The following is an 8,410-nucleotide window of genomic DNA, read 5'->3' on the forward strand; positions in this document are numbered from 1 at the left end:
CGCGCTCTTTGCAAATGGCAAAGGGTAGCCCAGGGGTGAGGTGACAACGCCCCCCGCGAATTGCGGCGGGAGGTGGCGATTGCCCCAATTGCAAAGGCCGTAAGAAGAGAAAGAGAGCGCGCGCTTCCAGTCCGGCCGTGTGTCTTCTTTCTCAATCATATAATTCAGGATTTTTTAATAGAAATGAATGGCAAAACAAAGTATAAGAAAATACCCAAACTTAAAAAAAAAAAATCGAAGGTGGTATTTGCATCGAATTTTTTTCTTTTTTGATTTGTTTTCCATGATTCACTAAATATAGCACGACTTCCGTATATATATATATATATATATATATATATATATATATATATATATATATATATGTATACTGTTTTCTTTTTTTTAACTTGACAGATTTGTTTAAAAACAGCCGTCAAGTTACACTTATGCAGTTCGTGCGGCTGAGTTATACGGCCGGGGGGACAGGGTGTAGGGGGCTAATAGTAACGATCAGTCGGCTGATTAATTAAAATTGGTTAATTAACTTTTAAAATAATTAAAATAGACATATGGTTCCATTTAGAAATTTGCTCAGCGTCGTCGAAAACCACTAAATCAACTCTTTTTAGAAGGATATAACGCAGGGGCAGTATATTACTGCGTTCCGTAAAAACGCACTATTTGTATGTGTTCCTAGGTTTCGCTTTCTTATCGGAGCGCATCTTTGCGGCCGCGGTCCTGGCCCCCGGTGGTCGCGGCACGAAGCCACCCCCTCGCCTCCCTCGTAGCATCAAGGGAAGTTGGGCGCATGTGTGTTGCGCAAAAGTAATGTCAAAGTAATTTCAGTACTTCTGGAAAGTAACTAATGTAATGTCATTACTTTAAGTCCGCGGTAATTTGGAATGTAATTTAATTACATTTTTTTCTGTTTAAGAAAGTAATTAGTAATATAATTTAAATACTTTTTCAAAGTAATTTTGCCGTTTTCTCGAAGCATCGGAGGTGGTAAGATAGCATGGATATTAAATAGGGGCAAAAACAAGGACATGCTGCGCTGTACTTAAACACAATGCTAATTTATTCAATAAACAAAAACTCTACAAGAATGTCCAAGGATGAGTTTAAAGACTATGAGCTACGTAAAGCGACGGAGCTTCAAACAGCGCATCCACCGCTTTCTTCCTTCTCTCGTCTTGTTTTCCGCTTGGACCAGAAAATGCAACCTTGTTAGCGCATAAAACTTGATGAGGCTGTTGCTCACCTCCGTGCTACGTTAGCTGTAACCACTTGCACCCAGCCTATTTCTTGTCAGAGGGGAAATCACGTCCATTAAGCTCTTTGCTTTTAGCTTGTTAGAGTTGAAACAAGAGGTGAACGAGTTTTCCATATTTGTAACGAAGGCTTGATCAGCCCCCCTTGTCGAGCTCTAGCGTCAAGCACGCTTGGGAGGTTTGTCCATTCTCAGTCTCACTTGAGTCGTGAGGACGCGCCAAAGTGACTTTGGACGTGCTCTGGATGAAATAAACATAAAAAAAGCAATTTAGAATCGCTACAAGTCGCAGCGTTGCCGCTCGAAACAAATCTAAGAAGCTACGCGCGCGCCACCTATCGTTAGCATGAATTACTGATGCACGCCCCGCCGTTCGCTGCCCGCCGCCGTAAAGCTCCCACCTCCCTGTCTAGCTACCGTACCGGCACTGCTCCGGAACCTCGCTATTTTTAACGGCTTCGTTTGCTCGTTTGACAAGATTAGTGGTAAAAACGTTAATGCAACGCAGATGTTCTGCACGTCTGGACTTTGACAGGGAATTACAGGCCTTCGCTGCCTCTGGAGCTTAATCAACTCAACAACGTTTATTAATAAGCACGCGACGTGCTCGAAAAACGAAACAGAAAGAAGTTGAGGCGGGAGGGCGAAACCTTTCTTTCGTCTGCCTGGAGAAGAAGAAAAACGTCTTAATCTTCCCTTCTCGTGTCCGTTTGTGGGCGCATCAGTAGAGGGGAGGCAGACTTGCTACCTTTTTATTCTTTTTTTTTTCTTTTTAAAGTGCATGCTCTATCTACGTAACCGAAAGCAATGAACCAATGAAACAACTTGCTTAACCAAAGGCGGCCGTGTTGTAACTTGTAGGTATTATGGGCGCATATGCGGTCGCAAACGGGCAGTAGCTTAGTTTAAATCGAACAGGAAATATAAAGAGCAATTTCACAATTAAGTCATCTCCTTGAGACGTGAGTGTCGCGGCCAACGATTCGTTCAGAGATCGTGCTTGTTCGGGGTTAGCGCCCGGCTTCCCCATTATTTCTAAACCGCACCTGGGACGCCCCCCTCGGGGACGACCACCCAAAAAGGTTTTGGCGCAACTAAAAACTAAATACTAAATAAGAATGGCACCAGTTTGTTCTCTCGCCGTAAGGGATTTTAACAGGTTTTGATCCACAATGTCGTTAGCGGTCGCAAGTGGTTGAACCATGGTTTCAATTTTTAAACTCGTTGTATTAATACGGGCGCAATATATATTATGAGCGGCATGTAGGTCAAATTCACTCGATGAAAACACGTGGATCATCTGTGACCTGGAAAATATTTTTTCCCCTCGGGTTGAGAGTATGCACGTGTGCACCAAAAAAATATCAGGCACTGCAGACTTCTACGTAGTACAACTACTCTACTCAAGTTAGTGTAGTTTAACTACTTTTCTGAGTAGTGTAGTAACTTTCAATTACATTTTTATTTTAGTAATTAGTAGTTTACTTTAATTACTTTTCCGAGAAACTCCTAATCAAATTACAAATTACTTTTGAATTTTAACGGTAGGTTGGCTGGTCAACAAACATTCCTGCACGAAAATGGGCGGACAGACACGGCGCAACTAAGGCCCAGTAAAAGCGGGATTAGCGCCGAAAGCTGGCATTTCTTTGGGTCCCGAACCTCAAAGAGACTTGACGCATTTAAAGAAAGGGTATGTCTCCGCTTCTCCCCAACGCAGGAACTCTCGGCAGATACAGGAGGTGTATACACTGCAGCCTCACCCAATGGAGGCAACAAAATGCAGCATCCGCTCTGAAGCCCATTTGGTGCTCCCGTATATTGTGCTGTACTTGAAGAATCGCGTGCTAAAGGGGAACGCAAAGGTTGACACTTTGCGTTGCCTTTTCTCCCAAAACTTAGCGTATGCAGGTCTTCCTAGATTCGAAGATCGTGGGAGAAGCATACTAATTCTCCCAACGTTTTTACAAGAAAAAAAAAAAAAGAAAACAAACTGGAGTGGGTACTTAAAGTACTATTTCGAGTAGGATTATAAATCTTGTACTTTACTTGAAGGACATTCTCTGAGCATGCACTTGTACTTTCCTAAAGTATTTTTTCCTGGTAGTTTCAGAAGAAAGTAAAATTCCCGACTTTAAAGTTCATTTCTCTTAATTTGGAAACAAAAAATGGCGTATCCTCATGTGAAAACGCGGTGTCGTCTTTCGAGACGTCATCGGTTTTTTTCTCTGAGCGAACTAATAGTGGCTATAAGACCGATAAAACCGGTCTTCTAGCACCAATAAAAATTATTAAAAAATTATTGGTGCAAACTGGCACCAATAAAAATAAGTGCCTTAGAAGTGTATTGCGTTAAATAGTTCGTCAGCGAGAGTAAAAGAACTACTCCGTGACGACTTCATTTTATCCAATATTTCTAGCCATTTCCGAAAAAAAAGAAAAAACTGACGCTCTTCGGATTATCCCTGGAGCTATCCATACCAGAAAAAATAAAGTAAACAAATAGGGTATGAAAGGGCTTCATAAAAAGTTGTGTTCAAAAGTAATTGTACTTTACTTTAAAAATATGTTGTCCTTATAGTACTTTTCTTCAAGTACATTGCACCCGGTCCACGTACGATACCTGAAGTACATAGCCTCTAATTGACTTTGTATTTTACTTCAAGTACTTTTTAGGTGTACTGTACGCAACACTCTTAACAAGCAAACACTGCCTGCAAAATCAAGCTCAGGCAGTGCTAAACCTCAGGGTAGAAACCGTACATTCGCAGTATACATCACATACATCACTGACCAGAAAACAAAAAGTGCAAAACAATTAATTACACAGAAGCGGAACCAGCTATCAAAGCATTTATGTGAAAACACAAGCTGCTTTATATTTGGCTATCAGAATTTCGCTAACGAATCAAAAACATTTATGCACTTTCATGTTACCATAAAAATATAAAAGTAACTTCAAAAGTAATTCGATACTTTGTTTCGGTAGTTAGTAATTTACTCAATTACTTTCCATTTTAAACATTTCTACTCTACTCAAATTGCTTTTGAGGTCAATACTCAGTAACTTAATTTAATTACTTTTTTGAGTAAATTGTACATGTCTGATCCTGATACAGTGTAATCCTACGAGGGAGGCGAGGCGGTTACTTCGCCCCTCGGTCACCGGGGGTAGGACCGCTGTGGCGAAGATGCGCTCCGATGAAAAACCAAAACTATAAAAACGAGTTTTTTTGTTGTTTTTTTTTTGTTTTCGAGGGGGGGGGGGGGGCTGTAAAATTCTGCCCTATGCCTTATACACTACTAAAATGAGTTGATTTAGTGGTTTTCGAATAGCAAGTTTCTCATTGGAACCGTGTATTTATTGTCACTAACTAAAAAGCTGATTACTAAAATTTAGTTCATTACTTAACTAATTTGTGTTTTTTTTTTTTTTAATTCTTGACTTCCTCCGTAATGGGTGATTTGTCCCCGGAAGGAGTTTTCTTTTTTTTTTTTTTCTCAACTGACTTATTAGGAATTTTTACGAGCCTTCCCTGAAACACCCTTTAGAATGCGACAATATTAGCGCAAACCCGGTCGATATATTTATTTTTCAGTAGAATTAAAAAACTTTGGTCAAACGTTTTGACCACAATCTCAAAACTACAAGTGTAGCGCAAAAGACTAATGGGGAGCACTATCTAGAGTTATTAGATAGTGACAGATCACTACTCTTAGTTGTAAAATGTGATGCCCGCCAAACCCTTTAGAAGTAAAATTCCAAAAGAAAACGCCAATGTTGTTCATGGGCTAACAGCGTCATGCAGTGCACATGTCAGTGCAGTATGTGTTTACCTGGATTATTTTATATGACTTTTAGAGAGTAATTTATTGCGTTAAAGAACCCTGTAGTTTATCAAAATGTGGCATGTTTGGCGATTCCTGCCTTTTTTTCTTTTTTTTTTTATGTTCGGGTTGTGTTTATTAAAATACAAGGTACGTAGGCGAGCTGGTGGAGGTTTACCACGATAACGTTGACCCGAGACTGGGGGAGAAGGAGGAAAAGCTTAGGCAATGGTAGAAAAGGAAACAAAGACCTCCGTATTTCTCTGAATGAGAATATTATAATTATGAGAAAGAACGGAGTATTCAAACCGTCAAAGCCTGAAGAAAGGGCAAAAGCGATGCTAACGCCCCTTGATGTGTTGTGTTTGTCTCACAAGAGTGTCAAATGTGCCTAAGCACGAGGACTTGTGCCGCTCTTGGAAGGAAAAGGCGACGCACTGTACTGGAATTTCAATTTCAATTTCCTTTAATATTCCTTTGTTATTCTATTTAAATGGTCGGCCCTTGGCAGCGAATCGTGGCGTAATCCTTTTACGACGTAACGACTGGTCGGAGCCGTTTTATTTCCTGTTTTTTCGCGTTTAGCCACATCTTCAGAGAAAACGAAAGTGATATTCAGGTTCACGAGATAAAAGTACACTAGAATTCACCTCTAACTCGTTTCATTCGAGAACCTCTTCAGGTTCCCTTTAAAGGACCACTAAAAAGAAGAAAAAAAAGTTTTGTTCTAACATTTTGGTTGGGACACACGTGTGTCCCAACCAGGTGTGTCCGCGTGGTTGGGACAGACGGACACACCTCCCCACTTGTTTTCTCCCTCAGTATTTCGGCCGCTTAGAAGAGAGCTGGACCGGCTTGGCCAGCACATTTAGCTGGAGAGAGTGTATGACCATCTCGTTGAGCTGAAAAGAGTGTATGACCTTTCCGTGACGTCCTGGACTTTGCGCGCACGAGGATTCATTGTAACAGCTCGCGCAGTAAAAAGAAGTATCGTATAGCCACGAGATCACGGGTATTAGCGCCGAGATGTTTAGGTGGCGCCCTCTAATGGTTTCCATCCGTGACGTCACGACTGGGATTTGCCTCGCCGTGACGTCACCAGTTGCTACCCTGGCTACTTACCTTCAAGTGCGACGACGAGTTCGATGGTGTGCTTAAAACTCGCAGTGGAAGCTAAGAGCCATCGCAATCCGAAACTAACACCGTCAAAGTTGACAATCTGACAACGCTCATATGCCCATGGTTTGGCCAATCGTGGAAAGCTGACCGCAGCGACGCTTTTGGTCGCGCACATTGCTAATAGTCCTCCCCGAGAATATTTAATTCGGACGCGGCGTGTGAGCAATTCCGATTCGGCTACTGTCGTTTTCCAGGTGTCCCGTGATTTTCCTTTCCGATTGATCTGTTGTTCGAAGCAACTGAGAAATTATTATAAAACGTCAAGAGGGAAAACATAACACGAAATATACAAGGATAAGCTGAAGCAGTTCGGTTAGGCTGGCTACCTTTGGAACGTTGCGGACGGCCGCCGCTTCTCGACGCAACATCTTGTTCCAAGTACACTGTAAACGACTTTATTTTTGCGAGGACTAAGTTTTTCGCGACTTTCGCGACTTAAGAAGTATCGCGAAAAATAGACCAGGGAAATAAATTACGGAATACTAAGCGTACCCCTTAAAACCCCGAAATACTGTGTCCGCCCACTATTCCCGAAATCCACACCTCGTAAAATTTGCAAAACATCGAGGCCGCGAATATAAAGGTAACTGTATTTGCTTACAGCTTTGTCGAAAGGTCTAAGAGGAGAGAACGTCGTGTTGAAGACTGCAACTGCCGCCGAAGCAAACGTTCTCTATAATGCTGCTGCCGAAGACGCGATAAGGGACGCGATCGTGCAAACGTCGGCAGCGATGGCGTAATAAGCAACTCAATCGTCCATGTAAATCGTCTAGCCAAGGAAGACGCGAAAGTGACTCCATCAGCGATGTGGACAGCGTCGTCAACAAAAATGCGACAACCGCGAAAAAAAAAACCCCAAAAAAAACGCCGCCGTTTTGTGCAAAGGTGCCATGTAACAACCAGTCACAAATTTGAACTGCGCCTTCGGTTTTGGTTGCTCGTCTTCCGGGCGACGTAGTTGTTACTTATATTATCCGCAGTGTACCAATTTAGAATTCCAACCAAGCTCATGGTTCACGATAGTGAATCGGGGCCAGCGACGGTGGTGCTCGCAATCGCGAGCATACCATATAATTGCAGCGCCTTACCCGATCATAGCGGCCAGCCGCACTTTCGAGGGCTTTCAAGGCAACTGCTCATTGCTGCCAAGAGCAATTTCGGAAAGGGTATGTTGCCCTGGTTGGTTTTGCAAGGTATATGGGTTTCGTTTGAACTCCAAGAGGCATGCCGGCGGGGTCTGGTGGCAGTGGTGGTAGCAGTAGCGTACTTTACTCATATTTGATGAAACCATATACGGGCATGTAACAGTTAACTTGACTCCCGAAATAAATAAAACAGCTTTTCAAACTATTAAAAGCACGCAGTGTAGATGATTGGGGCAGTTGTTTCGGATCGATGTGTGCAAAAATGTCAAAAGGGAAAAGGCACGACTAAGTAATGAGCAGGAAAAAGCACCTTGTTTCATTCCACCTGTTTCGTCGTTGTCCCATTCGGCTCTTTTTCTACACAAGGGATAAAACGTGAATTCCCAAATGTTGAATTCTCCCAAATTGTTAATTTGACTTGTTCTTTTCTTTTTGTTTAGCAGTTTATTTTGCAAAATACTGACCACCCCCAGACCAACAGTGTTTGTTTGCATAGAAGATAGAATTTAACACTGTGCTTTACGCCAAAAATAAATTTCCTATCATCCGTTTCTACTATTACAGAATCCCATGCTTGCAAGCCGTAGCAATTTTGAACCTGATACGGGTTAGTACAGCAAACTGTCTTATCCGGTAGCACATTTGTTGATTTGTTAATTTTTATTAAAAATATATAGACCACGAACTAAAAAAATACCTTTAATATTTCGAAATATTTAGGCCGATTTTAAAAGCAAAAATGTTTTAAGACGCACACTATAGCAAAATATTAGCGAGAGAGGTGTCAATAAGATCATCGTTTTTACTATGAAATTAACTGTAGAATGAAAATGCATTGGTAAAAAAGGTTAAATTTCACTTGATTGCCATCTAAAATATCTCAATCTAATACCCGTGCCACACAGGCAACTCGAATGCCATTTACAACGAATGATATTTGAGCGGACGGCCAATCAGCACGCGACACTCCGGGCGTAGCGCATTCCACGCGCCACAGATTGCGAGC

The sequence above is a fragment of the Ixodes scapularis genome, unplaced genomic scaffold (assembly GCF_016920785.2).
Source record: "Ixodes scapularis isolate PalLabHiFi unplaced genomic scaffold, ASM1692078v2 PGA_scaffold5__190_contigs__length_132052651, whole genome shotgun sequence".
Taxonomy (NCBI): Eukaryota; Metazoa; Arthropoda; class Arachnida; order Ixodida; family Ixodidae; genus Ixodes; species Ixodes scapularis.